This window comes from Cuculus canorus, chromosome 16, assembly GCF_017976375.1.
Source record: "Cuculus canorus isolate bCucCan1 chromosome 16, bCucCan1.pri, whole genome shotgun sequence".
In the NCBI taxonomy this organism is placed as follows: Eukaryota; Metazoa; Chordata; class Aves; order Cuculiformes; family Cuculidae; genus Cuculus; species Cuculus canorus.
Genome location: NC_071416.1, coordinates 16,956,631 through 16,980,854, shown reverse-complemented (window position 1 = coordinate 16,980,854; position 24,224 = coordinate 16,956,631). Strand labels below are relative to the sequence as shown.

Sequence of the window (24,224 nt, the reverse complement as noted above, 5' to 3'; positions counted from 1 at the left end):
AATTTACAGATGGAATTTGCTTCAGGCTTTTACTAAGAAATAAACACTACTCCTCTTAAGAATTTTGTTGAAAACAGAAACCAGCATGTCATAGGTTCTTATTAAAGACTAAGTTCTCTGTATTTCTATGTAGTCATTCTAAACATAGCACAAGCAAAAAGCAGAATCAAAACTGTCACAGACTCATGGGATGTAAGGAGCGAAAGTAAATCTCTAGTTGAAAGAAATCTCTTAAAACTGAAACATTCTTGCTTCTTAGTTGGGGGCTGCCTTGGCAGCACAAAACTGAACCACAGCTACTGCTTAAGACTAAAGACATTCCAGCCACACTCACATATGAATTCATACTTACGATAACTTTGCAAGACATAATTTCACATCAAGTGATCAAAGTGTCTACTGCATTTTCAGACGTACACATAGTAACATCATCTGCAGAATACATAGATTAAATTTACATCCATGTCTATATATAAAAATGTTGGTACTGGGTCCATTTAAAGTAACAGATTTAAAAGGAATTGCCTTAAAAGCATATTTGTATTTTGGACACTTTAAGCTGCCATGCTATACCATACATACAGCGTGCACCTGCAATGCCAATTTTAAAAAAGAGGCATAAGAGCCATATGATACAAAATAATAAATAAATAAAAACAGATGCACCTTGTTTATGGCACCCCATGTATGCGCACTCTCTGCCAGGCATCTCCCGACAACACAGACTCTGCAAAGGTGCTCAGACATTTTTACTGACTTTGTAACAAGTTGCATTCCTTCCTGTCATTTCTCTGTTCATCTGTTTCACCTTTGTTCTTAACCAAAGGTGCGGGTAGAGCCCATGCTAGGAGACAAACAGCCGAAGAGCATTTCTGAAGTTATCACAAAATTACCTTAGACTTCATACTCCTAGTGAACAGAAAAGCTTGAAGAAAATGCAGTCAGGCAATCTTTATACAGTCAAGGCATTTTAATTCAAAGCGATCTACCCAGCAATAAACATGCAGTGAAACCCACACGTCTATTATTTCATATTGGGGGATGGGGAACAGTAAGTACAAAAAAACCCCCAAAATGCCAAACCACACAGCTCCCCCATCATCCTAATATTGTTAGCAAAGCAACAAACAGCAAGAAGTACATTCTCTGAAAGTCTCATCCTATATTTCCTCACTCTTAGACATCTCATCACTTCCTAATATTAAATGCTCAGACTAAACAAATTAAAAAAAAATAAAATCCTTCTATTTAAAATCCAAGTAAATAAATAAAGGCAGACTGAGAGGGATTTCATTCACAGACAAGTCATTTACACCCAGCCATTAACATTAATGGCATATCTACTTCAACATCTAGTTCCCTACAAGATCCGTCCCCATCTAACATCTGCTAACAGAAGCAACATTAAAATTTATCAGCCGTGCACCACATCAGGAAACAGATCACAGTCCCACAGCCCACAGAAGCGAGAGTTGAAGCCTACAGCCAATTTTTCAGCTGATTTAGAAGGAATGTTTTCCTAAAATAAATGTGCAGCACAACAGTGAAAAACAAGAAAGCAAAAGAAAAGCTGCAGACAGCAGGTCATAAACACAGATGAAGGGCTAAATCAAACATCGTTCAGAAATGGTAAATACAGATAGTCCAGATTAATCAGTTCCATTATGCCACTTTTTCAAAGCTTCAACGTGTATCTCAGAGGATTATGAGCCAGTTTGGTGCCCATAACCTCATCAGTCTCTCCTAGTAGCCACATACTACTAGAAGCTCGAGTGCTCTTTCCTTCTCACATCTACACCTCCAGTCCAAGTAGCAGGAGGTAAGAAACTGATTCAAAACCAGTAAAAGGCTACACTATCGAGCCATAAGGCAACTGACCCATGAAGAACGTCAAATATAAACTTTGCAAAGTCCCATTTCCTCACCTTGTAACAAGTGAAGGAGGAAGCCAGATCAAGATTTTACTCTGACTGAAGTCAAGGTCAACTGGATGTCCAGCAGCAGTAAACTCTTGTTGCCTCACAAAGAATATAGTGCTATATTTCTAGGACAGAAGAATTAATCTACTACTTCTGTTCATTAAAACCAAATACAAACCCAGTTTTCCATGACCAATTCTTTCCCCTTTTCCACCTATTTTTAGCTAAAGATTTACATTTCATCATCAAGAAAATATTGACTTCAAAACGAACATAAAAGGAAAATCAAGACCTTCTAGGCAGGGGAATGGGAGGAGAGCAAGACTTGCTGGGTGACAGGCATCAAATATCCTTCTAATACCCAACTGATGTGGCAAATGTTTAAAGAGGGGAAGAAAAACTCCAGTCTCAGTTCTACCATTCTCACATACCAGGTGGAACATTTCCTTCCTCCTCTGTGTGGCTGCTAGATCCACCAGAACAGACCTCACCAGCTGTCTGAGTTCAGGGGCAGGGGTCCTATCCCACCTCAGAATCTCCTCTTCAAACAAAAGGATGCAGAAGGTTCATATGACAAATACTAATTTTTGATGTGTAATATTTTTATGTAAAATTTTCAAACTGCTTATTCTCCATCCTCTTCCTCTTGCATATAAAAAGATGTTGCAAAATCAAGTTTAATTTTCCAAATAAAGATGAAGCAGATGCTAATAAGCAACCTTAAGTGTTATTCTTGCTCATAAACGCTACAGTAAATAGAATTTGCACTGTTAGAATAAGATGTTTTGGGTTTTACTCTCCCAGCATTCTCTAAATTGGCATGAATGCTACAATTACAAAAATAAAACACCTAACAACCTATGATATTTACTACAGAGGTATTATATACTTATTTTCTTATCAAAAAGCAACAGTTCCTAAAAACATTTTAAAGCTCAAGGAAGCTGTTATTAAAACAAGATTTATATGGTATGAACTGTTCATGGTTCCATCCCTAGAGTACGAAATTAGTGACTGAGGAAAGATTTTACAGGAACTTAATCTGAGTGCAGTGCTATTGCAAAGGATTTGCAATTCTGGCCTCTTTGCCAAATCCTATGTATTTGCAAGCTGCTGTAGTTATTCATGCAAAGCAACAGATAATCAGCAGCGACTAAAGCTTTTTTACATTTATATTGAATGTGGAGCTCTTCTCTCTCTATTGGCGTGTATCTAATACGTTAGGCATGGCACAGCCATATCTGAAGCGAGCACTAAGGAAGCTCCCAGTGCCACCAGTCTAAAAATGTTTGATTCCACGTTTTAATAAAATTCTGGAAACCTCTGTGTTCTATTTGCAGCCAACATCAGAAAAAGACACATAATAAAGAAGACAGAGTTCAAACTTGAAGTTCAACACAGAAGTGATTGATCAGCATTTGCATTTTAATTGTTTATAGGCTTTGTGCATTCATTTCATAACACTTCACAGTAAATTCAAAATAATGAATTCCAAATTTCTGTAACACATATCATTGAACTGAAACACATGGATCCCTTGGACAAACCACCACAACCAGAGCAACACAGACTGACAAGGCGATCCCCTCCACTAAGCATGCCTCAGCTAAATGCCAGGAGCACATGCATACATTCACTTGAGGCTCACTCAAGCATCCCAACTCAGTGCCTACAGAACTAAAAGCAAAGGCTTCCCAGACCTTTCATTTATAGTACATCACAGAGTCTCCTTTCCTATGCTGTTCAGAAAATTCACCAGCTGCATCTGAAACAGCCTCCGAGAACAAAAGAAGCACCACGCAGCAGCAAGGGAGCAGTGCACCTCCTTGGATCTACTAGGCATTCCTTTAGAAAGCCACACATTTCAATAGCAGAGCCCTTTCAGCAGAGCTCCTCTATAGCTCATGCGGCTGGATGTGTGGCATATTCATCCTTAACAGATGATTCAAGACTCGCAATTTGATTTATTTTTTTCAAAAAAAAAAAAAAGCTTTATTCCCTGCATTAAACCTCTTGAGTTTTAACACATGTGAAAAACAAAACTCAAAAAGACTCCTGCAACATACACACAGAGGAATAGACTGGCTTGTGGTACAAGCAACAACAAACACAATACAGTATACCTGCCTAAATGCCAATGTTTTTCCTGAATGGTGAACAAGACATCTTCAGAGACTAATGGTCTAAAGAGGTGAGAGCAAGTGACTTATTTTCATATTGATGTATCCTAGTGCAACTGTACTTCAGTCAAGTAACTCCAAATTAATAGCAAGGCAAGAACAGAATATGGAATAAAAATTAAACTTGGTATTAAACTCATGGACTTAATGGCTACCTCTCCCCCTGACCCATCTTCTAAACAAAGAATATTTTTTCATATACTTCTTTTTCCATTTGCTGAGCTTTACTCTGACAGTCAGGTGGAAGAGGGATATTCACAGACTTCAAGCCAGTTGGATAAGGGAAAAAAATAATCAAATTAATCTCTTTCTATATATATATACACACACAAACTATGGAAACTAATTCAACAAAATTTGACATAGTCATGCTTTATTCTTTCTATAAACATTTTGAGGAAGATATTGCTTTTGCAACACTGTGGTGTAGGAAAACACTAGCTTGAGATAAGTTTCCTTAGTCAGTGTTATCTTGAGCATCTGCACTACCTGGAGAGGACATAATATCTTGAGCATTCTGCCTTGAAAAAAAGCATCTTAACAGTATTATTTGAATTTTGCACTCTGCGTTGAAAACTACTTGGCAAATGAACTGTTATCGTGCTCACAATAATTAGGGCACACCAAGAGACTAAAGAGGAAAAAAGGTAGAACGTAATCAAAAGTTTGGTATTTGATTTCATTGGTCATAGGTACATTGTTTAAAAAGAAAACAGCAACAGATTCCAGTACACTAACTAGGTGTTTAAGTCTTGGGGACAGTAACAGAATCAGTATCTGCAAACAGCCAGCACTAACATCCTGTATTCCTTACACCCAGAGGTATGTGGCAATTTAGATTTTAACTTCTGGGAAGGTTTCTGAAGTTATATCCATCAGGCTAAACAAGCAGATTCATGAATGTCATTAAGAGACCCTTGACAGTCATGGTAGCAAGAACAAAACTTAATCATGTTTTTATACATTTGTCTTTAAATAAAGAGAGAATCCAAAAATAAAGTACCGTTTTTCCTTTATGGTGTTTACACTTCAAAGATAATAATTTGCAAGGCACAAATATGCAAGATGAGCTTCTTAGTACCATACCTATACTACAGAATACTTAGGCAGAATATTTTCAGTCCTTTGAGACAAACACAGGCAGTATCTAAATTCTCCTTATGCATCTGCACTGCAGGCAGTGTCAGATTAAGTTTCCTATACATGTCAGCGTAAAGGTGCACTGAAGAAGGAAATCAAACCCAAGAGCAGAAGCTCTGCAAAGTTCAGATAAGTATTTGAAATAAAAACTACTATGAAGGCTCATTTAGTTTCTGCAAACAAAAGCAGTTCAGAGAGATTATTTGTTATGATATTCATCAAGTTTTATATGAAAACTCTTGTGATAATTCAAAAACCTTTTTCCTTTTTGCAAACAGACTCACAGTAGAAGGCGTGCTCTGTGAACAGTATTTCTGAAATTTCTTTCTGAAACGCGTTCTTAGAAATGTTTTAGCTTTTTCCTTCATTTTTCTTATGCTACCACACTTTAATCTTAGGTAGTTGATCACAAGCCATTGCATTGCAAGATATTCAGAAACCATTTGTGATAGATGCACACGAGATGTCAGATTGATTGCCCCATCAACAAGAGAGCAAAACTATTTTTAATCACAAAGCTTAATCTGAACACAGACCACAGGAGAACACTATCCAGAGCACAGCATAAAACACTCTGTATGTTTTCTTACCTGGTCTTGAAGGAACACAGGTTAGGCCTTTAATCTGAACATGTATTTCTTACACTGGCTCAACAGCACTGACTGCAGATTTGTGCAAATTAACAAAAACATGAAATACATTACACAGGAATCACTTCTTTCATTGATTTCTTTTTAAACACGTGAGAACACAACACAGAGATACCATTGAGCTCAGGATTTGAACTATTTGAGAAGTATATTCCCTCTCTTACAAAAGCTTACAATTCATTTCCTCTCAACCACTAACCAAAGAGGTAATTCCCTTATAAATTTATGAGTAAGGGAATTACACTGTGTGTAATTCCAATCGTCTCAGTCACAGCTGCTTTTTTTTTCCTCTAGCAGTAGGAATACTTAGAGGTGAAATAGGGAAAGCACCCATGGAGACCACCACCAAGTTTGAAATCCTGTTAAACTGCTAACAATACCAAAACTAACAGACCCTGACAGAATAAGCTCATAAACAGAAAAGACCAGGGACTAAGCTGTGCGGCACTGTAGCTCCCTTTGTACATCAAATTCCCTGTACTCTCCGATGACTGACAGGAAAAGTTTTCATTTTCAAGATGCTCCATCCAGCAAAGAGGGAAGGAATTAATCTCTTGTAATTTTAAATTCCTTTTGTTTAGACTTAATTTTCAAGAAAAACAAAACAACACAGGAGTTGATATTCTGCTTCTTTCTCTGTCACTAACAAACAAAAGAAACACGAAAACAAAGGGCACTTTCTAATCATTTAAATTTAGGGACAAAGACACATTGTAACGATACAACAATCCACAATTTCAGTGTTATTTTTACAGTCACAATTTCAGCTTGCCCTTACAACGAGGAGAAGGGTTGCAGTGCCCCATAGTCATCTCAGGAATGTTTTTTTCTGTACTTAACGTTTATCACAGGTAACAAAGAAATGAGGACAGATAAAAAGAGAATGCCAGTCTCCTCAGCTGGTGGACATAGCTGATCGCTAGCAAAATTGCAGAATATACCCAAGGCGCACACACAGCACAGACACTGCTTATGTTTGTGTGGTGCTCTATGCCACCTGGCTGAACAGAGCAATTCCCAAGAATCTGTTCATGGAAAATTCTCCTCTCCCTCTCAGCGTTGCATATTTTTAAAGTTATCATCATCATGCAGTGATTCTTAGGTCAAAACCAGTCCCCAGATCAAACTAACAAGTGTCTGAGTGAGCGTCCAATAGCTCAGCAGAACAGCCCAAGCTTCCCCACTCCAAACCCACCTGTTTAATTGGCCAACACAGGACTCGGGGTGGGTGTAGAACTATTGCTCTCCACTCTCTGCGGAGCAGCTACACCACAGCATAAGGCTCAGCAGTCAGTGAGCTGTTTCTACCTGTTCTTGCTCCTGCTGTTGCAGGTGAAACAAAAAGGAAGGATTTCATTTCCAAAGCAAATTTGCAGTAAGAAATTCTTGGAACAGAGCGAGTAGAAAGGATTGGCTCTAGAACAGACATTTCTCAAGGCCTCAACCTGTAAGCTAGGTGTTTTACGTGTCAGAAAGCGTTCAGGCTGTTTTGGACTATACTTGACAGATCCCTGACGCAAACAATATGGACTGTTACTACAAATGGGAGTAGATAACATCTCCACCTAGCTCTGCTGGTTGTTGTACTAACGTAACATCATTTCCTACAAAATACATGTATGCTTCATTGCTGAGCCCACCCAGCTGCCAGAGAACTCTATTTGCATCAGAGAGAGTGGTATTCAGATCTGCCCTTAGACAAGATCTCCATTTTTATTATTTTTATGGTTATTTGCATAACACAGCCATCCAACAATAAAATTGCATTAGTTACAAACTTCCCTACCACTGTCTGTACTGGTTCTAGTTTAATTTAAAGCGTGCAGAAGAGGGGAGTCTCTGGGGAGCTGCCAACAATAACGTCCTCCTGCACATTAAACAAATAGTTTGTTTCCGCCACAGGAGGCAGATCAATACTCAAGAAACAAAAACAAAACCAAGAAAAGCTAGAAGCTTAGTCATGTAAATCAGGGTGGAGGAAAAATGAAAGAAAACTCCTCATTGGCATTCTACAACTTCTGCAGACCCCCATGGCCCATTAGCTAATTTCTATTAAAACACACAGCTCTGGAATAATAAATGCCAGTGGCACATTTCTAAAGGTTTGTGGCAACTGAAGTAAACATGTCCCTGTTCCCAGGACACCAGGAGACAGAAAATTAACCAGAGGTTAACTGGGTCATTAGCTAGAGCACAATATAGGTCAGTACAGATTTAATTTAGTTTGTATTCAGCTGAAGAATCAAATACAGCAACCAGTTCTCACAGCAGGAAAACAAGTAACTTATCAGCATGTTAACGTATCTTGGATACCAAGGCACTAAGTCTGTCATTATGATTCATACAATTTTTAACTAATTTCACATCATTTTGAAGAAACAAAGTACAGCGTATACACAGAGCTGCATAAAATCTAAATGATTCTGAATGCAAAGTATGCAAACATACACAAGTACAGTATATTTAACACTGCAAAATGTCTACTTTGTTTTGGTTTTTCTTTCCTCCCCCCAAAAAGGGCTGACAAGGAAGTGATTAACCGATGAGCCTAAAAAATATTATATGGGCTGAAAAGCAGTTGAAAACATTAAATTCTAATAAGAGTTTGATCAGGAACTAAGTAACACAAGTATTTTGCCTCTATACAATATTTTATCAACAAAATACCTCAACAGCTGTAACAGGAGGAGCCCAACAGCCCAAACCGGCAAGAACTGGCAATATACTAAACAGACGAAACATTTAGGACCACTTTGTATCCAATATATTTGCATCATCTTAGGAAAGTCTCCACTAAAGAAAAGGGTTCATAAAGACAGCATGAATTATCATGGAACTTGTAGCTGCATCAAGTTTAATTACGAGACTACCAGCTTGGTCTGTTCGGAGCGCTAAAACTGGCTGCTGTCATGTTTGTAGCCAGTCTCCTGTTCTTTACACTTTCTCCTCTTCTATTACTACTAATTACACACAGAAAACAAACAAAAGTATGAATAACCTAGACTAAGGATCAGAATTAGAAACGGTCTAAGCTATTTCTTGGAAGTTTTATAATCATTTTGTATGTTTTAGCACTTCTTTTCGTATATTTGCTCTCAAAGATCACGTTAACTTCAGGGATCATTATTGCAGTTTGGTACACCATAACATGTTCTACTGAAGCTTCCCCAAATACAAACAATCTTTACTCCTTCTACGGTTGGCACTGCTTACAACACACCCAGAAAATCAAAAGGTGCATGACTGCATGAGCTTTAACTGATGGCACGGTGGTTTCTTACAGGCAGAACAATGCTAAAATCAAGTAACTGTGTACCTAATCTTCCTCCTTATTTTTCTACCTGTGTCCTAGTATATAAGCTTTCAAAAATACTAACAGAGCAATTCCATTATAATGTAAATAATTCATAAGAAATTCAGGTGTAATGAATGATTTGGGTATTTTTCCCATGTCTTGGTAATATTAAAGTAGGCTAAGATGCACATTTTCCGTGACAACACTTGGATCCTCAGATTAAAGATTAATAATGTATCACACATGCTGATGAATGCATGATTCATGAGAGACAAACAGCAAGTTCTATTTAAAGCTTCATGTGGCCATGGGTAGAACACCAAGATATATACACCGGAAGGCAAAAAGCAAAAGGTGCAATTTGCTAGAGAAAAAACCTGCCTGCGTATGTATGTGAGATAATGGTTTGCCGAACAAAATGCCTGCGCAGCTAATACAGTAACAAAACACTGCAGAAAAAAAGCAGTCACGCAACAGTCCAGAATTAGACAGCAGCCCTACTTTATGTCAGAGAGGTTTGCTTATTGTTTCAAAGGCATATTATATCACTGTAGGGTGATTTTCTTGAAGTTCCACCGCTAGAAAGTAACAAAGACTCATAATGAAATACTCATCTCTTTAACCACTTAGTTCTATCTTGCACAACTATAAAGAAGCTCAAAAAATCTGTAGCTAAACAGCTCAAAGAACAAAGGCAAAATAACACTAGCACTTCAGTAAAATGGATTTCATACTTGATTTAACTTTGTTGTTGTTAAGTAGGTTGATATTAAGGTATTGGAATGGGATGAGATGGAATAAATAGATAAATAAAACCAACGCTAGAACTTCAGGACTTACTTTCTTTTAGTTCTCTACAGTAAAACTTTTTAATGCTTCTTCCAAGTACGAAGCTTGCCTAGAATTCAGAGACATGTAGCACCTGCATTAGGAGCTTGTAAACCTAGCATTTTCCTTCTCCACTTCTTGCAGAAACGCAGCTCAGTTCTCTTGCTGAAAATCACATCAATAAGATCAGTGAAATCAGTGTTTAACTGAACTAAGTTCTTCAGCGCTACATGTTCTCGCTTCATAACCATAGGAAAATAAGATTTCTCCAGCACAAGGTGTCTACAGCAGATGTGAAACGCAATAGCAGTTAGACATCAGAAGTTCTACTAACCAAATCATCACCCTACACAACAGGGCTTCCACACCATATGCTTGTCATTGCTTTAGTGTCATTGTTTACAGTTTGGTTTTCCCACTCCTTCAACAGATGATGTTTAATGCTCAATAAATTTATAGCCAACTAAATATTATGCTTCTGAGCCACCTTTTTACAACACAGTAGTAAATCAACCTGTAAAATGAAGTTTACAAAAAGGCTTTATTCACTACTTCAGTTCTTTGCCAACTAAGAGCCAAAGAATCCTTACGTTATTCCAACTTGAACAAAATCATCTTCACAATATATCAAACACAATCGTAGGTCATCAGACAAACAATTTTAATTGCTGCTTCTGAATACAAAGTTTACGTGGAATATAGTTTTAAGTTAGCAAGTTTTTTTTAAAAAAAAATAAGTCACAGAGAATCTTTAAGATTCTTCCTTCACCGAAAATGTTATCATTCAACCTCCCACTACTGACTAATCAAGAATTTCCTCTTTTTCAGCTGCTATCTTCTTGTTTTCTGAACAATCTTATTCTAATCATTTACTCAACTATCTTGAGGCCAGTTCCCTTTTCTTCTTACTACCTTATGGATTCATACTCAATGAAGTGCTCAGAACCACAAACTGCCTTCCACAAGAAAGCTTCAGGAGTCTTCGCGAAAAGAATAATCCAAACACAAATGCTCAAAAATTGTTAGAACACTAAAGCAGATTTAATTTAGTTAAAAAAATATATTTCTAGGCAAAGAAAAATCTATCAAGGCTTATTAATTGCACAGTACAACTCGTAAAGCTCACTGAGCCAGAGGGACTTCTCAATAGCATACCTCTCTACATTTGCATTCTTACACACTTCAGTGTCTATTTTTGGCTGCAACCAGAGAGAAAACACTAAGCTTGACAGATCTTTGCGACTGCCTGAGAATGAGAATTCTGAATTAGACCAGAGTGTTTTTTATCTTCAGTGCTCCCAGTACTATTTTTACTTTGAGATCCTTAAACAGATATTTTAGAAGTAGACCAATAAAATACATGACAATTCTGCCCTGTTTAGTAAGGCAGAAATGCATAATGTTTCCCCATTCTCAACTACATAAATATGAACACAGGATGCCATGGCAGCCACTTTGAGCTACCAATCTCTTTCACTATCCTTTAAAGAGACCAACCACTTTCACACAAGACAAGTTAACCTAAAGAAGCAAAGGCAAATTAAATTATTGGAGTAGAAGTCTAAACCTTGACTTCTCTGAAGAACTTGTAGTGAACTACATTGTATAGAAAGTGATTTTGATCTCAGCCCGATTATTTTCTGCAACTTACGTGCCAAGAATAGGATTACAATAACCTAGTGATCAGATCCTACTTTAGAAATACAATGACAAGTTCAGATCTGCAGTAAATAGTTTCACCTTGGAACTGTATTTAAGACTCCTATCACAAAGGACAGTTGACATCATCTTCAGATGTTTTCACTTCATGTGCAGTAACTTGTTTATCAGCCGTTTCCACAGAACACTTGCTCACAAAGGAAAGAGGATAATATAAAGTTCAACATTTTTCCTTCAACAAAAGATAGTATAATGGAACAAGTAAACTTGGACTATTTCCTTCAGAACACCATGCAACACTAAAGATACATTTAAACTACAGAAGTCTGACAGTTACTCTTCCTGAGGCTGCTGTACAAGAAAGTGAGATAACTCCTACCAAGATTGAGCAGCAGCAACAAAATCTGGGATCAAAGGTTCAGGGGAAGTTACTTCCCCAGCTGCTGATCTTTCCACATGTCAGCCAAACACAGAAGGCGAATACAACAAACAAGTTGAACACTGGGTTGCAACGTCAGGGGCTATTCTAGGTTATAATCTTTCTAGAGGCAACCTGAGTTCACTCAAAAAAATTAAGTCTAATTCATACAAGACAATACTTTGGCCTTTGTTCCTCTCCCCCCCCCCCCCCTTCCCATGGATTCATTGCTTCTTATTGATTCCTCTACTGGAAACGTTTCTTCAGCTTGTCAGAATAGTGAAGTGCTGGACTACACAATACAATTTTCTGGGAACCTGACACATGCTCAAATATTTCATTAGAATTGACTCGGACGTAACAATCTTAGTTTGTGCTGTGCAAAATAAACCAAAATTAGACAGATCATTTTCTTTTAGCATATAAGGAAGGGATAGTGAGTAGGAGAACTCAAGATTATAGAAACTGGCATATTACGGTTCAGCATTTTTAAATCTTGATCTGCAAATGGGTTTAGCTAATTCTAACAGAGACTCTCTCACCAACAAATAAAAGTAAAATAAATGTGTAATCAGTAGTCAAGTGAACTGAGTCACTAAGACAAATCCGCAGAGTGGATTTTTAAAATCAACTTCTGGAATGCATTTTACAAGAGAACAGACATTTGAAAGCCATTTAAATGCTTTTACCCATGAAGCTTTCAACTTTTACTTCAGATTTCAGTTTTGTTGCTTTTTTTAATTTAAAAGCATAACAGAAATTCACTTAATACTACACCACCCAACTTCTACATTCCTTCGGATTCGTGATATATATGTGTTAGACACCAGTGTCAACAAGATACTTAAACTTATATTGCTGACAAGAAAATGTCAATAAAGGCAATCGGCATGCTGGAAAATGTGGACCTTAGTTTAGGTTTGTTTTAAATCAAAATCAATTTCCAATAGTTTGGAATCCGTCAGATACAGAAAAAGGAATCAGCTTCTTAGTTCACTTGACTGAACCCCGACTGTGGTCTGCCTGCCTTTAAGATTTTAGTGGCACCCTGTTTCTACTGCACACTGCATATCAAGAATTAAAAGCATGGATCACTGTTCACAGTAGACAGATTAACATTTTATTACCCATCACTAATTAGATCTAGAGAGGTTTCTTCAGGAAATGGTTCAATCCACCTAGCTCCCAGGCATGCCCAGCTACACTGAGCCGTTCTGGCCAGTTTGTTACCTATCATTTCAATCTCCACAGGTTTCAAACCTCTTTCAAAAAATTCCGTATTTGCAAATCTACAGCTCTTCTAACCATTTAGTCTTAATTTCTAGTGAAATTTAAGGTCATTATTTGTTGTCCTGTTTCCAGTGAATGAGGAAAAGATTATTCCCTTCCTCTTTACAATATTTGATGCATCTGAAAATCCATGTCCACCCTCAGTCTTGTCCTTCCCAGACTAAGCACCAGTTTTCAGTTCCTCATAAGTCACATTTTCCAGGGCATTTGATCATTCTTGTTACTTAAACCACGTCACCTTGTGTGCAGAAAAGGCCCCATACCACCAGAGGAAGGGGAAAATGTTATTCTGGTGTTCTCTCTTTCAACATTTGAACAGCTGTTGTCATCTCAAAGCTACTGAAGAAATTAAAACAAACTATCTCCATATTGTCAGCATAACTAATTTTTAATGCAACTTTTCTGGAATGGTTTTGCTCACTTCATTGATGACATCATCAATTGGCTGCCTTCTCTTTTAGAAGTCAGTATCTTCTACAAGTTAGCATGTCTGGTACGATTTTGCTGCTCTCTTAAGAAACAGAGCCTATTCTTAAATGGTTTCAGTGCAAAATAACGTATGTGAAAACTGTGATTTATTCCAATGGAAATTCTTATGTAACTCAGATGAAAATGTATCTGCCATGCACTACAACCTTCACAGCTGCCCCAGCATTCTGCACTTCGGCTTATGCAGCACAGCTGTCTCAAAGCATACAAACGGGATGCTCTGCATGAAAGTAAGCTCAAAGATTTACCTTGGATTTAAAATCCACTACAAATGTTAATTCAAATTCAGCTGAAAGCACCACACTAGAATTGGTATAAAGAAAAAGACTGCAAAATACGTAGCATGGATGTGAGGTGCTCAGCACCAACAATCCTGCTCTACAGGGCTGCTTATGTTGTGTTGTTTAGCAACACAGAATGGCACTTAGCCACAGGTAGCTGTTGAAGGATGAAGCAGCTTAGCACATGCTAATATGTAAATCAAGAGCTCAAATTTAGTGTTAATAACTTCTCTAGTTTTGACACACAGTTCCTTTGCCAAACAGGTACAGTCTCCATTAAATTTGTTCACATATACAATTAAAGTGTGGGAGTAACGAAGCTTGTCTGCCACAGTAGTGACAGAAAACTTTGGAAGCCTTGGAAGTTTTAGCTTCACCATGTTTCCTCTCTGGGTTCTCTAAATAACTTCAAACCTGTAAAGTGCACACACATACACATGTGCACACACCTCCTTCAGAAACTAAAATTATGAACGGACTGCAAATCCTTTGTTTTCCCTTTCTACAGGCAATGCCTTAAGTTATTAAATAACATTCTTTCTGCTTTGAGCCATCATTCAGCAGAGTTGTTGCTTCAGCTTGGCTTCTGCTTGACTGCTCACTCACAGTTCCAAAATTCCTGTAGTGTAAAGGCAGGGTCAACAGTTGACAACTGCAACACTGCCTTATACACCAAAAAAAAAAAATATTGTTTTCTGTTTTGTTACAGTGGCAGAAAAGACCTATTTTATCTTTTAGTTGCCTGAAGACAAATTTACTATTCAACCAGTTTCCAGTCAATACCCTCTCAGGGTTTTACTTCTTTTCAGAACACTATGGACATCATATTCAAAAGACTTCAAGGACAGTATTAAAAGAAAAAAAGATACTAATTTGAAGATGGCTTAATTCTGAAATTCCATTTAGACACCTAATTGGTCCAATTTGTAGAGCACTCTGCTTCCAGGGAAATCAATACAACTTTATTGATACTTCAACTCTCCTCAAATTTAAGCAGATATCCAAATGTATTTATTAGTGTATGAAACTACATTAAGCTGCTGTTTAAAAGCAAAATCCAATAGTGCAGAATATATAGAAAATCCAGACTACCTGTCTCTGCAGACCATAGCTCAGTTTAGAGATACCCAAACTGACTCAAAGTAATTTAACCACATTAGCACCAACGTCTGCCATAAAAATGTAAATGCAGCGCTCCGCTCAGGTCCCTAACATAGTACTTAAGGAATCCCATTTGGAGCTAGCTTAGTTAAATTGCACCATGCGGAGCAGCTGTATCTCTGGCGATCCACATGCTAAATGGGAAACAGTATCCGAGTATCCAAGGCTAGATTCCCAGGAGTATCCAAGCAACAGTGGAGGCAGAGTGGAACACACAGAAAATAGCAGTGGGACATACTACAATTGAAAATGGTGGTGATATCCTCCTTCCCCTTAACTGGACTTTTTAGCAGACAGCATCACCAAAACACACAACACTTTTGTCCTTTCCCCCGATACGCCAATGTATCTGTGGCAAATCAGGACACAGGATTTGGGGCAGCAGATCCAAAATGGGGATGTTGCATTTGATCTATGCTGGACATTTCTCTATGCAAGGGAAATCCTTGTTTCTTGCCTCAAAGCAAAACAAGAATAGGCAGGGGACTGGAAATAGCCAAGCATCCAGCCTAGAGGTAATTATTTCAGAAGTATTTGAATAATAGAAAAAGCAAAAATCAGTCACCTGTCATTCTTAATCCAGTCATATTCTGCTGCTGGCTCTGAACCTGCCCTAACAAATCCAAGTAAAAGTATCAGTGATGGAAGAGGAGGAAAAGGCCCTGCTGTTCAGCATGAGGCTTAAAACAGTCAGTGCTCAGAAATTACTGCCTTAAAGCACAGCAGAATTGAAGACTTCAGGCAAGGAAATTCTATCCTAGAGCTCAAGAAGTTCCTAAATCCTAATGGAATTCGCCTCACTACTTGATGGGCAGAGGTCATCTTGGCTGCAAATCAGATAGCTGACTGTCCAAATGTAAATATTACTCTACTCATGGATGAAACTGAGAAAACTGGATCTATGCTGGATTCTTGCAAAGAAAGAAACTTCACCAAACACAATTTTCCTCTGGTAGCGTTGGCTTCACCTATGACAAGGGTTTCTTTGAACCTCCACAATACTATACTACCCAATATTCACTTGAAAACAAAATCTAAATAACTCCTTTCAGAGAGGGTACTCATGCTTATCCTTTGGGTGCCCATGTATTTAAGGTCCATTTCATCCGATGTAAGTTCAAGACTTTTATATTGTAAGATTTGTACCCAGCAGAACTTGGAATCTTTCTGGCAACTATTCTGAACCCATAAAATCAGCAGTCTGAAACTCACCCAGAGTCTTTAAGCATACATGAAGTTTTCCTGTTAATGAAGGAGTTCAGACTTTTCTGAATTGAAAAATTTTATTAGCACCAGGAAGCAAATATTTTAGTCTCTAGAAAACTAGACCACACTGAAAGACGACTGATTTTAAGACAACCTCCACAGCAGCACTCTTGCTGAAATGCAAGACATGCACATACTTCCTCATTAATGCACATACTTTTATATCAGAACAATGGGTATGAGAATTTCAGAAGTTTCTTGGAACTCAGTCCCCTTCCTCAGAATCAAAGCAGAAATTCAAGTTTCAGTGCCTTGAGAAGAAGCAGAAAGTCTCCTACAGGTAAACTCATAAGGCAAAACACTTTCAGGGCTCGAACACTGGATTTATAGCACTTACCTTAACATCGTAATTATTTAATGAATGCAAAAGCTTCACACATTGCCTGTTCAACGTTATTTTAAATAAGCCTTCAAGTGAAAGAAATGCAACAGCTGATTTTTTTTTTTTTGCATTGTAATAATAATGGTTTCTACTGATGCCAGCCCCACACTCCTGCATCTCATTGTTATTTCAGAGATACATCTCCAATAACTCGCTTGTTATAAATGCAACACATTTTGATATGTAGAGAGAACACATACCAAAGAGAGGGAGACTGAACACGTCTAGTGCAGTGTCCTCCACGCCACACTGTTCTCAGTCGTGGAACATCTGCCAAGTAAGCAGTAATCTAATATAAAAAGACAAAGAATATTAATAAGAGTGCATTATTTTCACAGTTCTTTAGCAAGTCACCTGAGACTTCTAAGGTCTGAGTACAGAGTGCGTGGCGGTTTTTTTTACATATACCACCTAAGCCCATCCTCTCAGAACTCTGCTGGAGGCTCTCACTTTCCCATTCTGCAAAGTCCTTGCTAATTCATTGTTTTCAAAACGGTTCAATTCTACAACTTAAGTGGCTGGCTGTTGCACTACCTGTTAAGTGCTATAAAATCAACATGTTGAATCTAATCTCAGGTAGCTGTCATCTCTGCCACCTCAGTTGCAACTGCCTCTATTCTTTATCAGGAACACGTAACCAGAGACACAAACAGAATCCACAGTATAAATATATGTATCCTGGCAGTGGCACTCTGAAATCGGGGCTAACTGAATTTGGTCTGAAACAAAGCTAAAATAAGTCCTTCACAACTGAAGGAGTTCCATTAACACATAGAGCAGAAATACTTAAAATATATCAAAAGATTCAGAAGAATACTTATTCAGGGAACTCTGTAGAGAAATTTGATTAAGTGGTAACCGATACATGGGGAAAGTCTTGGAAAGTATTTATTTTCAAACCACAACTCAGCTGAACTTAGTGTTAGGTAGGGATATGGTGTTCTAACAAGTAACCACACTTTCTAAATAACAATATGGGAAGCATTACGTATTCACACCTCAACAATGTACAACCTGATTACAGAGGGATGATTCAAAAATAAGGGATCACTGGAGTTCTTGCAGAGATTGGCAAAATGTTTAGAAGTCTCTGAAACCTATTTGTGTCATTTTGACAATAACTATCAAGTCTCTCTGGTTCTTTTTAAACTACAGTGATGTTAGAAGATAAAAGCAGAATGAATTCACAACTCAGTTTTAATGTTGGATAGCACAGTAACGTTGGCGATAGCTTTAATGAGATGAAGAGCAGTGGCTGAAGTACCTTACTCAGTCACACTTTGTAACATTGGTACGGAAGCTAGAGAATTTACTCGTGAATCACACTCGGTAATAAGTTCCTACAAGTGCATCACATTATTGAAGCTTTTATGTTCTGAAGCAGTGATGTTAGTACTCTAACCTGACACTACAAATCCTTATATAGCTACAGACAGGAAGAATAAGAAAGTCACAAGTTTCATCGGAAACTAGATTAACACTTCCCCTAAAGCCACAGTAAATGCATTCATCGGTTAACATGCAAGTTTGTACTCCATGTAGTCATCTGATGGAAAGGGACTTACTATTTGTGCCCCTACTCTAAACTCTCACATAACATTAAAAAGGTGACCTAAAGCAGTTAATAATAATAACAACAACATTCAAAATTATCCAGAAGATTATTGGAGAAATTAACTAATGCAACAGCACTTTTCTACAGGACACTGCTGGAGCACTTGCTTAACGAAACCAGGACAAATCCCAATTCAACAGTAGTGTCTGAAAGAAAGGAAGAAACATCAAGACATACATTAAGTATGTAAAATAGTCTCCAGCATTCTTTATGGATGTGGAAAGAATACAATGAATCCTTCATTGCTTAGAGGGAAACTTTATCTTGCCAGAGGACAGATTTCCAAAGAATGTTATTTGCATCTTCCTACAACCTGTAATTTTCCCATTTATCATTTGTCAAGTCCCCAAAACCTTTTACTGCACACAGGATGTTTGCAGAGGCTTAATGATCCTTTTACCAAACAAAAGTCACAGTATGAATGAGGAAATTACTTAATATTGCTGATGTTGCTAATTTAGCACCATTAGTATCACACTGTGAACCTACAAGGTCCTGTATCATCACCAAGCTTGAGTGGCTCCAAGTCTGTTCTCCAGCAGACAGGACTGAGAAGATAACCCACGCAAATACCACATGCAAAAAAAAAAAAAAATTTTAAGACTGCTTTGATGCTGTAGTTAGACTGCCAGACAATTGTGACTAGTGACAGATCATTTGATAGAGATTTATAAGCACTAATTGGAACTCACTTATCTACAGTCTTACAGCTACCTCCACTTCTATCAGCGTGCTAAGATCTGGAGCAGTCAGAAAAGAATTCAAGTGGATCATGGTATTTCTAGATGTACAGCAAGATCCAATGATTTACCCAATGAATTAGATGGCAGGAAACACATCACAGTGTTATCTTCAGCAGTAGCCATGCCTTTTCACTCTTCTCTATGCACAACTCAGTTACATTTTTTAAATTAATTTGTCTCTGCACACATTATCCATGAAAAAACTTTTGTTCTTTCTCCACTGAAAGGTACCAGCTGTACATCTGGTTGCAAGACCACAGGAAGGGCGAAAATTGGTGATGAATTTGACTCCCTGTCTAGCACAAATACATCAACATTACAAGAAAGTAACTTGAACAGCTTCTTCAGAACACCCTAAACTGAGGACTGAGCCAAAGAAAGCAAACAGTCCATCAGGTAACCCATCTAGTTTTGTACTAATCTTTCCTTATCATGAACCTTTCTCTGAGACCTTTGTATCTCCCAGAGTAACTAAACACCCATAATCCCAACAAGTGACGCTCAAGGCACACATCACGTGCCTGGCACAGTGAGATACAGAAGCCTACAGTATTAAAATGATTTCAAATCCCAGTGTAATTAAAGAATAATGGTCCTGAATCAGCACAATCTAGCAACAGTCTGCACCTTAAGAAGCTCTCAGCTTGCTTCATGCATACACACAAAATCTCAACTTTCTCAAATACTTGAGCTATTTCCTCACCTCCCTAAGATAACTTAGGCAAAAGAAACAAGTTCAAGGAAGAGCAAGGCCCTAGGTTTTTTAAGTAAAGGCATTTTTACATATTCCTTTTTTTACACCAACCATTTTTTCCCCAATAAAGTAATATCATTTCCTAGATTACGCTCAGTAAACTAGATGTAACTAGATTCATCAGAAGTAATTTTAGGATTAAAGAGATTTATTCCCCAGATTAAATACAAGGAGAAGAAAGAGGATACTGTGCACAAAACCAGGTATTGGAATGTCCATTTAAACACTGCTGGGAGAAAAATAAAGATGGTCTTTCATACTTCTCACAGCAGTCCTCTACAGAGTCACTGGGGATTGCAGGTACATGACTTACTAGGAAAGCACAAAGGTTTTTATTAGTGGGCAAGACAGACAAGGACATTTAATGCTTCATTGTTCACTTCCTGTAGACTTAAATTCAGATGACAGGATCTTGTCATTATAAAAAGAGAAGATTCATACAGTTCATTATTACTTTTGGCATAAGATAACTTCATACTCCAGCTGCAAATTAGCAATATTATAACAACACAACATAAATTTGTTATTACTTTTAACTCAGACAAAAAGGGCGTAGTGGAAAAGGAAGAAATGAAACTGAACGATAAAGCATTGTGAAGATCAGCTGATGTTAATACCTATCATTTTTTAAGACTCCTACCAATTACTTGGTGTGGGAGAAGGATCAGACCTTTAGTTCTCGGGTGTGCATTGAGCTTTATGGTTTCTGTACTTCAACTTCCCTTAGAAGCAAACTGCCATTCCCAAGACTGTATACTCTTTCTCCTTTCACAGTCACAGAAGCAAGTTGTATTTGATTAGGATTCTTATATTAAAGCTGTGAAAACAAGACAAAAACCCCCCACAAAAACATCCTTCTGTCTTTTTGACCAGTGTTCTTCCTCTCCACTGAATGACAGTAACAACTCTGGGGTAACATGCAGGGATAACACTGCAAAGAGGATGCATAAAGAACTCCGTATTGTTAGAACTTCAACCACACAGAAGCCAGAAGAAAAATATTAAATCTATAAGCAGATCTAAGAAAATCTATATAATGGAACAATTATCAGGACTTGCAGATAGCAAAAATATAGAAGGAATTTTCCTCACTCAGTTTCCTGATACATAGCAAAAGTATTTCCTTTATTCCATAACTTCTCTCATTCACAACAGAAAGTGTTCTTGCTCATATCTAAACCAGTTATATTTGCAAATTTGATATCACCAAGGCAGTCTGAATTTCTATTCTTGTAGAGGAACAGCCCTAAATCTTCTCAGCTGGGATCCTCATAACAGATGTTTGAAAGGAAGTCACCACAGTGGAATAGACAGACTTCCTTAAAAACATGTTATACAGAGCCACAGCAAAGCATCACCTATTCCAACTTAACATTGTTTAATGAATTAACAGTAATATTAGCTACTTAGGCAGAAAAACTACAAGATATTTTCCTATCCCTTTAGAAGAAATGATGGAGGATCAGGTACTGAAAGACCAGATTAATCAAGACAGTTTTATACAGCAAGGGCAAACACTTTCAGCTAGAAATTACCCAAAATAAGAGCCATGGAAGAAATCTAAAGCAGAAGAAAAAGTGTTACGTAGCCAAGACACAAGCATAACAAACTTTTTTTTTTTTTTCAAATATCAAAATTGATGAAATAATTGTCCATTGAATACTTTGAGAATAACCCTATACTTTCCAAATGAGATTAAAAGAAACACAAGCAAACCCCTTCACATTTAAGCCACAAAGTATCTACAGTAGGAAAGACCTACGGTGCCAGGAGCCTTGCCTTGAGTTCCAGGATTTGTGCTGAAGAGAGCCCAGAGTTCACCTGAACTCCCCAATACAGAATAAAAATTAAGCTGTCCTGCTCACACAAATATTTTGAGCGTTTTCCTAAACTTATCTTATATTCCATTTCCTCACAACCCAAAACAACGCAAAACAGTTACGATAAAATTGAGAAAGACAGTGGGGAGGTCAGCTTAGATTTTGGACAGCACACTTAAAAGTTTTAGTCACACTGGTGCAGGACACGCCACGAAATGCCAGGATTGATCAAGTCCTATGAAGAAGACTGACTCATAATGTGTTTGATGAAAACAACATCCTTACACATGTCAGTTTCACTTCCACACAATATGAAACTGAACACTAGTGGGGACAAACTACAGCAGATTATGCGTACATAAAGGCATTAAAGTCATATTTGGAGTGGGGAGAGGGAAGGAGAGAGTTGTTATACATCTATCTAGAGCTGAAACTCCAATTGCATACTGTGGAGAACTCTTATCCACATTATATTCCAGTGCCCGAGTTCTAAAGCACGGCCCATCACGGTTTACATCTCTGATGCACTGACCATAAAAGCTATTGCACTGCAGATCAGTGCCGGAATGCAGCTGACACCTGACCAGCTAAGGGGCTTTTTCACAGTTAACAGCAAAGACGTTACTTACTGCCACGGTATGCGTGAAAACATCATACTTGGACTCAGATTTTCTGGTTTTAATCTCCTGAACTTCGCACCACTCACAGAAACGCAAGAGCACAGATGCACTCGCTCACGTTGGCAGCTGCAGGAAGGCAGAGGGACGGCACAGCCGCTGCCCTCGCGGGTCACACCCAGCCGGGGCGCTGCCCAAGAGCGGAGCTCCCCGGAGAGCCCCGCAGGCTGCGAACCCCGAGGCTCCAGCCCAGCGCGTCCCCGCCCAGCGCAGCCCGCTGCGTGACCTTGTGCAGGTCCCTCCCTGCATCCCCGCTCCCAGACAGGGAATGGGATCATAGCATGGTTTGGGCTGAAGGGACCTTAAAGCCCATCCAGTTCCACCCCTGCCATGGGCAGGGACACCCCCCGGCTCAGGCTGCGCAGGGCCCATCCAGCCTGGCCTGGAACTCCTCCAGGGATGGGGCAGCCGCAACTTCCCTGGGAAACCTGTGCCAGCGTCTGACCGCCCTCAGTGTGAAGAGATTCCTCCCTATGTCCAGTCTAAACCCGCCCCTCTCCAGTTTACACCCACTGCCCCTCGCCTGTCGCTCCAAGCCTTCGCGAGCGGCCCCTCCGCAGCTTTCCCGCTCCACCGCCCGGTACCGAGTCACCGGCAGCCGCACCGCGCGGCGGGGCTGAGGGGAAGGGTTGGGGCGAACAGCAGCGGGGCTTTCCCCGGTGCTAAAGCCTCCCCGGCACTGGCTCAGCCCCAGGGGGGGACACGGGGGGACACGGGGGGACATGGGGGGACACCCTCCCCACCCCTCCCCTCTTCCCTGCCCCGCGGGGCGGCGGCGATACTCACGGGGACGGGCTGGCAGCGGCCCCTGCTCCGGGCGGCGAGGGGCGAAAGCCGCGGGCGGGGAGCGCTCCAGCGCCGCTGCCGCCCGCCCTCCTCCCGGCCAGCGTGCTGCGGCGAGGAGCCGGCTTTAACCATCTGTTGCGAGGCGCCTCCTCCAAGCGCTGCCGCCTCCAGGAGGACGCTGCCCCCCTCCCCGCAGCTCTCAGCGCTTAACCCATCCCCTGCCCACCGCCGCCGCTCGCCGCGAGGAGCGGGGCCGGGGCTGTTCCCCCCTGAGGGCTCCGCCCGGGGCCGCGCCGCGCGCGTGCGGTGCGATCCGCCTCAGGTCGGCGGGGGGCCTGGGGTGAGTTCCGCGTTGCCGCTCCCCCACCAGGGCTGTGCGCGGGGGGTGCGGGGAGAAACGCGCCCCGTCCTGCCTCAACGGGCGTAAAGCGGAGCTAAAATCCGTGTTTGGGCCTCTTAGACACCTCCTGCGGAGGAGCTGCTCCAAAATAGGCAAAAGTCCCTTTCACCGTTTAAGGGGTTCGAGTTTTAGCCTCTGGCATTCCTGCCCGGGAGGGTTTCCCCTGGCTGGGGGCGGGCCCGCCGCAGGTGCCCGCGGGGAGGCGAGCACCCCGGGTGATAATCATATAGGTGTTTTCAGTGTGTGTCTAAACTTTCCCCAAGTTTATTCCCCAAGCCCCAATTCCCGGGGTATTACTGCTCTCCCTTACCCCCCCATCCATTCCTTCAGAGTTGTGAGAGAAGAAATCAACCAGAAGAGATATTTTTAATAATTCCTTCGTTACAGACTTCCCCTGAACATGCTTTTTAATCAGGTCCCTACATTTTCAGCTGATTCTGTGCAGAAAATCCAGGGAACAAGAACCTAACT

General features: G+C 39.7%; 1 protein-coding gene across 2 annotated transcripts in view; it reads right to left on the bottom strand.

Moving 5' to 3' along the window:
* The window catches only part of SULF2 (sulfatase 2), a 138,918-nt gene extending 115,413 nt beyond the window's left edge, over positions 1-23,505 (bottom strand). The window contains exons 1-2 of one of the 2 annotated variants that reach the window (XM_054081805.1): positions 23,354-23,505; positions 17,159-17,247 (exon numbers count right to left, since the gene is read on the bottom strand). The gene's annotated coding sequence lies outside the window, so the exon portion shown is untranslated. The remainder of the gene's footprint in view (positions 1-17,158; positions 17,248-23,353) is intronic. The other variant, XM_054081806.1, reaches the window with a different exon arrangement.
* Between the last annotated feature and the right edge of the window lie 719 nt (positions 23,506-24,224).